The following is a 13,613-nucleotide window of genomic DNA, read 5'->3' as shown; positions in this document are numbered from 1 at the left end:
GTGCTACTATTTCTACATCCTTCAATAGATAAAATTTACCTGGTTGGGCTTAATTTGCTGAAAAAATAAAAATAAGTAAATAAATAAATGCACCCTTTCAACTGGAATGAAATAAGAACATGATGGAATTCCAAAAAATCAAGAAGAATTCAAATAAGATAAACCCAGAACCAGTGACCTAATTTCAATTTCTAATAGAATTAGAAATGCTCCTTGAATTAGAATTAAGTTTAATGTATGATCACTCAATTTAGGTCTACTTTAACAACCCTTGGTGGAATGCAGCTGCCATTCATTAGAATCAGAACTTTCTGGAATATTTAGACATAGAAGTATTTTTCTAAAGTTGGGATTGAAAAAAGTGAGTCCATTCACAAAACAAAAACTATAGCCTTTGATGATTAAGTAGCAAAATGATGGTGGCCTGAATTAATTCCAAAAATTATGTCAGGTATTTGCCTCACTGCATATCGTTTTTCTCCCCAGTTCTGATCTCAGCTGGGTAAGAGAATCTCAGGCTCCTCTCTTTCTGCGATCAGATTGTTAGTTCAGACCCCAGAAGTCATAGGCCTGGTTACTTTTCTTGCTGCCCATCCAACCATATACACTCCTATTAGGACTGAAAACACACTTCTACCTTCATCACAGTAAGTCCGAGACAAGAAAACAGTGTTTCTAGTTTGAACCCTGATTACTGTGGTGCTCAGATGTTGTGGTGAAAACATCTCAAATATAGCTTTCCAACATAGTAAATGAAACTAGAAATAAACCTAAGATATCTAAATAAATCCATGAATAATAATCCTATGATTGATTTTAAGGGACATTATGACAGTTTGACCAGGGCCACGTTTCATTTACACTTACACATATTTTACATAAACATTCACATACACACACATACACACAGCATTTTGCACAGCACATAGCATTCATGGAATAAATGATCAATAATCAGATGATTATTTTAAAAGGTACATGGATATCAGTCAAGATTCTTTGAACTAAGTCAATGAAACTGTCTCTGGCTGATTCAAGCAGCAAAGAAATAAGTTGAAAGTTTTGCTGAAGAGGTTGGGGAGTGAGACTTGTAAAATGAGTCGGAACAAAGGAGGGTAGGTGGGAGGGAAGGCCACAAATGGCTCCAGAGAATGATCTCTGTGAAGACACCAACACACCAAACCACAGATACCATAGCCTGCTTTATCACCATGACCTGGCTAGACACCTGACTCTGCCTCTGGCATTACTGTCTCTATTGTCCCTAGAAACTGGATGTGACTTTCATCATTTGGCCACCCCCAGTATTAGGTGCTTGTCAGACCACGTCTCAGCTATTCTGTTTGATTTGAATATTGTATTCTATTTAAAAAAATAACACCAAGTCAAAGAGTAGTGTGATTAAAAAAGGACTGATTGAATTATTTAGCTTGAGAAGATGAATAAAAGCTGTTTTAAGCATTTATAAACATACAGGTGAACTAATTTAAAGTTTTTCAGGGGATGGAATAAAGACTAATGAGTAAAAATTATGATAAAGCAAATTTCTTTTTAATATAAAAAAAGTCCAAAATTAGAATGGGCAAGATCCCTCCTACTAGGAGTAATTATGCAACAACAAGATGGTCACTTCCTAGAAATATCATGGAACAAATTACTGTTTGGATGTTACAGTACACTACACAACTGGTAAGATTAGAGTAACTCTAAGTCTCCATAGACCTTTGATTTCTGCCTTTGAATTTCACATATAACATCTTAAATAGCATGTATTGCCAGTTGGTCTTCAAATTGAAAGAAATTTTACATTTGTATAAGAGAACAAAATTTACCTCCTGCTTCTTGAGCATAATCATTTATGTGTAACTCCACACCATAATTATTTCTCAGTGTTTTTCTTAGTAATTTATGATGTTGACAGGTATATCTCAGTTTGGTGTGGCTATTGTATTGTTTTAGATATGGCTATTGAAAACATGTATCTTAGTGTGCTTTTGGGATTGAGTATTTTGATTTTCACTCAAATAGTTTGTTAGATACTATAGAACATTTTATGTACATTTTTGCCTGATCATTTACCTTTTTATTTTGTAAAACTTCCAAAAGTATAGAGAAGTTGCAAAATAGAACAAAGAATTCCTGTTCACCTTTTACTCAGTTTTCCCCCAAATTAATGTTGCTATATTTGCTTAATCTTCTTTCTCTTTCTCTCTCTATCTTGTCAAAGAAAAATTGCACTAATGGAGTTAAACAGGCAAAGTAGACTTTATTCAAGACTATTGCAATAGAGGAGAGAGATTGAACTCAATTCCTATGAGACAAAAAGTGGTAGGATTTTAAAACCCTGGGGTGGTAGAAGAGGACATCCCAGGGGAGACTGGTCAGTGTGATTGAGCCATCTCTGTTTGCTAATCGGTGCTCAGCTAAGTTAGGCTACTACCCTCCCACAGAGATGGGGAGATAGTGACAATGTCTTTCTTGATGATTAAGGGATGACTCTCAGGTCTTTGAGAAAAGACCTTTCTGGGTTGGAAAAATGGCAAAAGGCAATGAGAAGATTTATATTTCTAAGGGGCAAGGAAGAATTTTAAACTTTACGTTTTCTAAAGTTAATACTATAAGAAAAGTGAAGCCGGGGCCTAAAGTTGGGAAGAAATCTGTCTAAAGGAAAGAGGAATTATAAGGCCATGTTGGTCAGTGTGTGTATATATGAGTACAAACTATGGCATTTAGTGTTCAAAATAGTGGATGAGTGCATACCCATGCACAAACACACAAATATACATGTACACATGTACATGCATATATGTGTGAATATGTGTATATTTACTTTTTTTCTGAAATATTGAGAATAAGCTGGAGACATGATACTACTTTATGTTGAAACACTTCAATATGTATTATAAAACTGTCATTTCTTACATACATCTGATAAATAGATTTCCTTCCATTACTTCAGTGAGTGTATCTTTCAATCTGAAGTGAGTCTCTTAGACAGCATAAAAACAAATGAGTCTTGTTTCTTATCCATTCAGCCACCCTATGTTTTGATTGGAACATTTAATCTATTTAATCCAATTAAAGTAATTGTTGATATATATGTAGTGATTGCTGCTTTATTATTCATATTTTTGATCTTCTTTGTTTTCTTATTTTTCTTCTTAAAGAAGAGCCCCTGACATTTCTTATAATACTGATTTGGTGGTGGTGAACTCCTTTAGCATTTTATTGTTTGGGAAGCTCTTCATCTGTCCTTTGATTCTAAATGATAGCTTTGCTGGGTAGAGCAATCTTGGTTGTAGGTCCTTGCTTTTCAACACTTTGAATATTTGCTGCCAATCCCTCTGGCCTCAAAGTTTCTGTTGAGAAATCAACTTGTAGTCGTATGAGAGCTCCCTTGTAAGTAACTTTCTTTTTTTTTTTTAATTAAAGTTTATTGGGGTGACACAATCAAAGAACAACATGAGCATTTCACCAAAGAGATTGAAATTTAAAAAAAGAACCAAGTAGAATTTCTGGAGATTAAGAGCTCAATAGAAGAAATAGGTAACTATTAATAACTTGATTTTCTCTTGTTGCTTTTAAGATTCTCTCTTTGTCTTTAACCTTTGTCATTTTAATTATGATATGTGTTGGTGTGGGTCTCTTTAGGTCCATCTTGTTTGGGACTTTCTGCACTTCCTGGGCTTGTATACCTATTTTCTTCACCAGGGTAGGGAAGTTTTCCATCATTAATTCTTCAAATAGGTTTACAATTCCTTGTTCTCTCTCTTCTCCATCTGGTACTCCTATAACGTAAATGTTGGTATGCTTGATGTCCTCCCAGAGGCCCCTTCAACAATTATTTCTCTCTTTTTTTTTTTATTCTTTTTTTCTTTATGCTGTTCTGATTGGGTGTTTTCTGCTACCTTATGTTCTAAATCCCTGATTAGATCCTCTGCTTCATGTAATCTATTGTTGGTTCCCTCTAAAGTGTTCCTCATTTCAGTAATTGTATTCTTTATTTCTGGCTGGTTCTTTTTTGTTTTCTATCTCCATTTTTATGTTTCCTATCTCTTTGTTGAAGTTCTCCCTGAGATTGTTGAGCATCCTTATTATCAGTGTTTGGAACTTTGTGCCTGGTAGATTGCTTGTCTCCATTTTATTCAGTTATTTTTCCAGAGCTCTGGTCTGTTCTTTTACTCAGGACATCTATCTTTGTCTCTCCATTTTGGCTGCCTCCTTGTGTTTGTTTCTATGTACTTGGTAGGACTGCTATGTCTACTGTGCTTGGTAGAGTTGCCTTATGTAGTAGGTGTCCTGTGGAACCCAGTGGTACAGTCTTCCTTGTCACAAGAGCCAGGTTCTCTAGGTGTGTCCCTTATGTGTCGTGTGTGCCCTCCGGTTGTAGTTAAGCCTTGGTTGCTGTTTGTGCATCAATAGGAGGGATTGACCCTTGGGCTGATTTGTTGTGAGGACTGGCTGTGACTACAGTGGAGTAGCTGTTGTTCAGGGGCTGAGAGTGGGGCTCTCATAACAGCCCAGTTTGCCCTTTGGGTGTGTCATCCTTGAAGGTGGCAGGGTGATACTCAGGCTTGGTCCAAAGCTGGCCACCGAGTATGCCAGCCCTGGGGCCTCCTGGGAGGGTACTCACTGCAGGCCAAGTTTAGCTGCAGCCTGTGCCCTGCCCAGGGCCATGTGGTATGTCACAAAGCAATCTGCCACAGAGCAGATGGCTGCCACCCACACTGGACTTAGAGGTGCCTCAAGAAGACAATCTGCAAGCCAACACTGGCTGCCACTAGTACCTGGCTTAGGGCTGCTCAGCCAGATGTGTGGGGCACACTGAAGTCAGATGCTGCTTGTTTGGGTTTTGTGAACCTTTGAGAGATTTTATGAAACTCCGCAGCATGAACTAAGATAAGTTATTTGTATGGAAAAGCCACTAGTAGCTGCTTGGGTGTACCCGAAAGTTGGGTGGGTTGGGGTCTCAGGAAATCACTAGGGTGGAGCACATGAAAGGTATTAACCATTTTTCTTTTTATAAATGAAGAAGCCATGAACTTTGGCATTGACCTTAATATGAGAGTCCAGAGATGTTTCACAGATTCTATCAACTTTAATAAAAAATAATTATTTAAGATTGACTGTACTCTGTTTCCATCAACTCTCAGAATGCTGAACAGTAATTTATATTGGCTAGGCATATTTACAATGAATGTGAAGATTTGTGTTTTAGTAATCTCAAGACAATATGTTTTCCATCAAGGTCTCTAGAATTTTGGAATTCCCTACTACTTCTGGCTGTGTCAGAAAACTGAGTAGGTTGAATTTAAATGCCTGTGGTGAGACCCATATGTTTATTACGCTTTGCCAGTTTGACGTAGGAAGCTGAACAAAAACAAGGGAGTCCTTTCCATTATTGATGATTCTTAGGCCCTTAGCCACATTCTGTGAGGCACAGAAATAAATGAATTATGCATTAAAATATTTAAACTATCAATATTGTATGAATGAAGATGAAAGGAATGGCATGCTATGAATGAGCTCTCATTGGACTGAACTATCATGTTAAAATTTTCCAAGAAAAACTGATAGTTTTTGAAATTCCTCAACTCACAGGATGTATTATTTTCTTTAAGTGTCTGTAAGTTTTCAGTTTGGATAGATACAAAAGTGCCCAGATGTCAGAGTGAGCATTTATATGTTAAAACTATTAGCAAGGATGACACGGGAATTCTCCTTCACTTTACTATTTCTAATAAATTTACACTTGTAAACTTCTAGACACAAACTTAGGTTTCTAATTTAGATTTTAACAGCATCTTATTAACATTTGGATACACAAGATACCTAAGTGTTGAGTAAGAATCTTGATTCAAATTTTCTTTGGGAGTTGGCACACTTTTTCTGTAAAGGGTAAGATAGTAAATATTTCAGTTTTTGCAAGCCATGTATGTTCTCAATTACATATCTTTCTTTGATCTCTTATAAAACCTTATAAAAATATAAAGATAATTTTTAGCTCAAGGGCCATGCCAAATCCTGCCACTAGTAAAATTTAACCCATGGGTTTAACCTGCTTTCTTATCTCTCGTCAAAATTATATATATATGTATATGTGTATATATATATATATATATATATATATATATATATATATATCATGTTTCCCCCAAAATAAGACCTAGCTGGACAATCAGCTCTAACACATCTTTTGGAACAAAAATTAATATAAGACCTGGTCTTATGTTATATTATATAAGACCGGGTCTTATGTTACAGTAAAATAAGACGGGGTCTTATATTAATTTTTGCTCCAAAAGATGCATTAGAGCTGATTGTCTGACTAGGTCTTATTTTCGGGGAAACAGGGGTGTGTGTGTGTGTGTGTGTGTGTGTGTGTGTGTGTGTGTGTGTGTGTGTATACATACATACAGTTGCAAAAGATTATGACAGACATAATTTGTTTATATGGGCTGTTAGAGGTTTTTAAATTTTTTTTTAAGGAATTGTCTTGATGTAACCAAGTGCATTCAGTGGAAAAATTCTAAAATGCATGCTATTTGCTGATCCCCTTGCCAAAATGACTCCAAAACTGATGATTCTATTAGTATATTAGGGCTGAATAAAATGAAAGGCTGAATTCAAGTTTAGAAAATATGTAATTAATGTTTATCAATTGGCTTTCTTGTATAGGTGAACCTAACCTGTTTAAGATTACAATAAGTCAATATGTAACTGAATATGGGAATTATAGTAGTACAGGGGTTTCCTAGTTATTGTGTATGTGCCTGTGTTTGTATGTGCATGTGTGTATGTATGCGTATATGTGTGATTATATCATGAAGATGCTATAACAATTGCTAGTTAACCTACAATAATACTTATTGGTATATTCAATCTTCTTTGCAAAAGGATGAAGCCTGATCTGAGATGGGCAAATATCTTATGGTTTATTTTAGCAGACTGTCTGGCACTGAAGATACTAAGTAATATTCCAAAAATGGATAAAAAGAAGTTCTGATCATCAAACTATTGATGTCAGTAAGGCCTTAGTGTTAGAAAGAAAATCAGGCCTGAAGTAATAAAGGCACCAAACAAAATCAGCATAAGGCTCAGGCTCAGGGGAGAAGACAGGGATACTTTAGAACAGGCATACAAGGCAGTGATTGAGTCAGGGCAGAAAAAGTCCCAATGCTGTAACTAAAATGTGATAACAAAGGAGAATCGTTCTGAATCCAAACCTTTGTGTCTCTTGAATGATCAGAGTTGGCCTCAGAATATGTCTTCAGTTGAAACTACCAGTGGGAATCTGGTGGTTTCTCTGACAAAGAACATCTTTGATTCCCAGTGGGCAGCCCAGAGTCTGATACCTAGCAGTTGTTAACTACTTAACTTTAAAAAAACAACTACAGTGGAAAGTTAGTTAAACAGATCATTAATGTTTTATGTTTAAAAAAAATATTTAAATTTATAAAGGATCATATAGTTTTTAGGAAATGATTACAAATATATTGGGACACATGATGACTAACAGTTTAGTTAGTACATTATCATTTTCCTTCCATGATGATTTCTAGGTATTAATTTAATTATTGTTAATTACTCATCATGGATTTGATATTTATTCTTTGGGTTTTAAGATTCATATCAGTACAAATGAAGAACGTTTTTCTCCCTTTCTTATAAAATATAGTAAATATGCAATAAAATAAAATTTAAAGGTGATATAACATATTATGAACAATAATAAAATATGTGATTTCTACAATAATAAACCAGTATGAAAACAAAAGTATTTAACACTTTTATATTACAGACAGGCCAAGTTTAGATGATTTTTTATTCTTTAAAAACTAGAAATTATTTTATGATGGGATTACTCCATCATAAATGGAGTAATAACTTTAGCAGAAAATGTCTGAACAACTCTGTAGTGCTGTTAGCAATGAACAGGCATACATGAAAACAGCTGAGTTGCTCTCTTATGTCTCCTGATTTTTCTGAATTCCCAGCCAGCCAGATAATCACAGTATTTCACACAGTTCTTAGCATATCATAGAAATCCAATAAATGGATTTAAATTGATATGCTATGCAACCAAGACCTTGGGTGAAATTTCAAACACCTGTATTATAGTGGTGTGCGGAAGCTAGCTAGCCCTGATCAGCTCACACAGCAAATTGTCAAATTTTTAAGAAAGATGCAAGAGCTTATTGAACAATTAAATTGTAAGAACTTAAACTGCATTAAATTATGCTAAAATCAAAAGTAATAAACACTCAGAACTCACCACTTCTGAATCATTTTATTACATTGTACTACGTCTGATCCTGAGGTTATGTCTATTGTTTCTGATTGGTGGAAATACTATATAATAATATATTATTTCACATCTCTTCCCATTTCTGCATTCAGTGATGTTATTTTCTAGCATGAAATATGCAGCTGTGGAAAAACTTAAACCAGAGAAATTAACAAATGCTATAAACCAGAGCTATTTCCCCCCTAGAAAACCAATTGTTAAACACTTACCAGGATATCAATCTTCATCAAAACAACATTTTTTTTTTTCTGTTTATAGGATGTCCATATAAATGAGACCTGGGTTGGAAAGAGAGCACTTGATCCAAAATATTACAAGGTGAAAACAAGTGACATGTTCATGCACATTTACTCATTAAAATAGGTCTTCTAAATTAAGTTGAAACAGAGAAGCAAATATTTTGCTTTAAAAAGATAGTCTGAAATTACCATTAAGAACCCTTGTTAAGGTAGATCAATTAATATGTAATTGTCTCTAAATAGCAGTTACAGTCTCTATGTGTGGATGAGAGATATTCATAGAAGCTCAGTTTTTTTCTTGGCCTTGAAAACGTCAAGCATATGTTTTTCATTTTGACCCCCGACACTGACCACTGTATTAACAATTATGTAACATGTTATCAGTGACATGAACAAGCTTCCAGAATGCCAAGCTGGATTCAAGCACTCGGTACATTCAGTAGTAGCCAAGGCTGGGGATTATTGCCCTCTCTGAGCAACCTCTGTGCCTCCCTTACTTCATATGGAAAGAAACAACTTTGGAAGAGTGACTGGCACTCACCATGAGAAAATAAAACCTCAAAGGAAAATTTTTTCAGGATTCGTTTCTAAATATTTCCCTGTTAACCATTGGGCTTGTATGAACACGACAAATAAAAGAGAAATTAAACAAATAAAACTTCCATTTATAAAATCTAGAAACACAGATATTTATATAAATGTATCTATATGAATATATTTGCGTAAGTGCATAATAAAGATTCCAGAGGCACTTCCCACCAAATGGTGACAGTAGTTGTGTCTTGGTGCTGTTATGTTTGGTAATTTTATTTTCTTCCTTTTTATTATAAAATTCAACATTTAAAGTTCTTACAATTAGCAGACTTTTTTTTTTTTAAAGAAAACAAGTTAAAAATAAATAGAAATTCTGGAGACTCAAACATTTGTTTACAATTTCTTTAAATTTAACCTGAAGAAGTTAGGTTGCTCCTAATTTCCTGAAAAAATACAGGATTTAAAGCAAGAAGCCAAATTTGCTCTCTTTTAAATGCAGTAACAATTTTTGGCTTAAAAAAACATAAGTAGGAAGCAGTTATGTATGATAGGTTTATATTGATATGATACTGTTCTTTTTGCTAGTTAATGCAGTATAAAATATTAGTAAAAAGCGTGCACTCTGAGTGCTGGCAGAGGCAGCTGCAAATCTCCACTACATCATTTACTATGTAATTTTCAGGCAACTTATTTAACCTTTCTCCTCCTTGTTTACTCAAGCATAACCTAGAGATAATAAAATCTGTCTGGGAGGAATTTAATGAAGATTAAATATAAAAATATGTCCAGCATGTGATTAGCAATAAAAAAATAATAGCTTGAAATATCACTAAAAAGGCAAAGGATTTCAGAAATATGAGCAGATGTAAATGGAACTCAGATATTTAGTCTTGAAATTCTGTTCTAACATTAGCGTAAATTAGTTTCACATTAGAAAATTAAATGTTCAGAACTCTTCTAGTCAGAACGGTAGGCATGATGCAAGTGTTAATTATGAACTAAAGTAAATTATGCTGCCTGGATATTTGTATAATCTTTGTTGCCCTCATTTCTGTTTCTGTATTGCTTCTATCCTTCTGAACCAGCAGGGAGCAACGTTGCAGATGTCGTCCCAGCTGCTGTTGCTTCAGGCGTTAACTTGTGTGACCCTTGATATATGGAGCCAAGAATCTATTTGTATTTCTTCACAGTGGGATTACATGGCAAACTTTTATTTTATTTTACAGTATATGAGCCTGAGTGTTGCTTAGATTTGTTTTCACTTGGTGCTTTTTTCAAATGTGGCTGACGTTCAATTCAATATGATGACTACATGTAGTCATCACATATTTATTGAGACACTGCTATGTGTTGGATGTTATTCCTGGAACTAGGAGTCAATGAACAAGGCAACATGTATATTTTATGAAGTTTATTTTTCAGTTGTGGGGGAGGTAATCATAATAAATAAGTAATATTTGTATATGTTTATAGATGTATGTTAGGAGGTGAGAAGTACTTGGGAAAATACTGCAATGTAAGAGAAATTGTGCAAGTTACAATTTACATATACTTCAAGTCCTTGCACAAATATCACCTCAGTGACACTTCCCCTGACCGCCCAATTCCATTTCTCCTAAACTTGCTTTATGTTCACCACCGCAATTAGTGCTATTGTTGTTATTCATTATCTTTCATCTTCCTCCGTTTGAAAGTAAACTCCAGGAGTGCAGGGATTTCTGTTTGTTATGGTCTTTGTTTTATTCTAACTTTAGCAAAACCACTAGTAATTAGTTCCATGATGTGGCAGAAAATCTTGAAAACTGATCAAGGAGAAGATGTTGAAAAACCATGTAAAGGAATTTCACATTTATTGTAATGACATTGTGAGCTACAGAGCACATAGCATAATCTTTAGAATGATCATTTCACTCTGTGAAAGTAAGGGATAGATGGAAGGGAGGAGAGACTGGAGGCTCTGAGAAATAAAGATTGTCTTTTCTAGGTAGTTGCAAGGAGGTTGTACAAAATGCGATAGAAATAAGAGATCGCTAGGACTTGTCAATAGGAAATGGAGAGAAAAAGAAGTTATAAGGACTTTCAAGCTTTGAATTTGAATGATTAGATGAATAGTGATACCTTTTCATTGACAGTGGGATAAGAAAACAGTAGGAGGCACACATTTGAGAATATATGTTCATTTGAAACATTCTGAGTTTGAGTAAATAGATGAGATACTCAGGCAGAACAAATAAACATTCTTAAAATCAGGACTAGCATCTCAGGGGTATCAGCACTGGAATTGTAGCTTTGGGAATCATGAGCATATTGGTAATATTTGAAGATAAAATTATAGCTGAAAAAAATAACAATCTTTTATATGCTAAGGGAAAAAACAAATAAAAGGGGGGGGGTTGTTTATTTGTGTGTTTTTTTTTTTAAGGCAGGGTGAAATCCCACCGGTAGAACAATCCAGATCACAGGTGAAAGAACTCTACCTCTGAAATAGACCAGGAGGACATGATGATGTATACTCCTAGTCCAACTAAAGTAGCTGTAGGAAACTTTCTTTTCCTCTTCTGCACCTGGCCTAGGTACATGTCTTCTTAATATTGTTCTTATAAATAAGCTAAATTTCCTACTTGCATTCCCCTCCCATGTCCATTGTACTGTGGATTGGATGGTGCTGCATTCTGCTGCAAATCAACTAAAGACCTGTGCTGAAGGCACACTTGATGGACAACAGGAGAGTCTGCCTCTCACTCTCTACCGAATACTTGAAACACTGCCGCTAAAGGGCCCAGATCACTGTTGTTCTTCCAAAGACTCCCAATCTGATGTCTTCTTAGTAGAGGTTACTCCATGGCTGGTTGTAAATCAATGATTTGGATTCTGTCTTCTAAATTGTAAATCTCTTGGGAGTGAAAAACATGTATGACAACAGAAAGTTTTCCATTACTTCTGTGTCCTTCTTCTTCATTTTTCTGGAAAATTCACCTGTATAACCCATCCTCTTAGTTTTTATAACAGAGCTAATGAGTGTACCTTGAGGAAATCACACAAATGTGTTCAGAAGGTTCATTATATATGTACTGTTTGAATTTTTTACTGGAGCCTTATCACTGATGGGCAAGGATTATACATGTTTTCCATTTTTATTTTTTTCACATTGTGCACAATTGCTAGATTGCTAGTAAATTTCTTTAGTGATTTCTGGAAGCCCAAACCCCAATACCACTTACTCCTCCTAATTCAGCACAGCTAAATCTTCTTACTTCACAGAGAAATAGAAGCCATAAATTCCTTCAACTTCTTGCTCGCCACTGACATGTATCTTTCATCCTGATTGATAATACAGTAGAAAAAAAATCTATCTTATTCCTGTATTAAGCTATATTTGAGTAAATGCCATCAATAATACACTAATATTATTATCTCACAAATTTTCTGACTTATTCCTTTTCCTAATTATTTCCCTTATACCTGTCTTTCCAATTCAGTAATACATAACATGCAACAATTTCTTTTGACTCCTCTTTTCCCATCTTTATTTTTCCCCATTGTATTCTTCTCCCTTCGCAACCAAGTTCCTTATAAAAGTTGTCTACTTTCTTTGACTTCACTTCTGAATACCAAGCTATCTGCAACATGTTCCATCCATTATGGCTTCTAATATCCAGTAAAATTGTCTTCCATTGATAGACCCAATGGGAAAAAAAAAGAAGTCTATTATCTTATTTTACATTTCTTCTGTAGCATTTGATACTTTTATGTGACTTTTACCTTTTGAAATAAAATTCTGATTGGCTGCTGGAATGTTATGTAACTCCCTTTTTTTTTTTTTTTTTTCTATTGTCTATACTTCCTCTTTCTTGGTATCCTGCTATTATGTGCAGAGTATTTCCTAAAGTTCCATTTTTAGGTCTTTTCTCATTCTTTGTGTATAACTGGTTTTCTCTCTCTTAGCTTCAAATATCTGTCACCTATACACTGATCAAGTGAATCTATAACTTCAGCCCAGATTATTCTCTTGAACTCCATATTACAATATTCAGCTGCTCACTTCTCCCATCAAATCTTCTTTTGGCTTTTCTAAGACATTTAAAGCAGATTATATTCTAAGCAAAACTCATCATCTCTCTATCTACCCATAAGATACTTGTATCTTCTTTTTATTCCTTACCCCAGAGACAGACACCACAACCCCAAACTAGAGCACTGGAAGTAATTTTAAACTCTTCCTTTTTTATTGTGCCTCAAGACAGTTTGTTAACAAGTTCTTTCTGTTCTGTCTGAACCTTAACATCTCTTTGCTTTCTCTCAATCAAAAATTCTAACGCTCTATCCTAGATCATGATTGCTCTCTCATTTATGGTACTAGACTTCTAACTGGGCCTCTGTTCCCTATTTTATTTTTTAAAATTCTATTAGGTTGGTGCAAAAGTAATTGCGGTTTAAAGGTTAAAAATAATTGCAAAAACCACAATGGCTTTTGCACCAACCTAATACTTGGTGCTTCTAGAGCAAGTTTTAAAAAATAAGGATCATATCAT

The sequence above is a fragment of the Rhinolophus sinicus genome, chromosome 1 (genome assembly GCF_057876585.1).
Source record: "Rhinolophus sinicus isolate RSI-liver-muscle chromosome 1, RSI-T2T, whole genome shotgun sequence".
Taxonomy (NCBI): domain Eukaryota; kingdom Metazoa; phylum Chordata; class Mammalia; order Chiroptera; family Rhinolophidae; genus Rhinolophus; species Rhinolophus sinicus.
The sequence above is the reverse complement of the archived record's forward strand: the minus strand, read 5'-3'. Positions refer to the sequence as shown.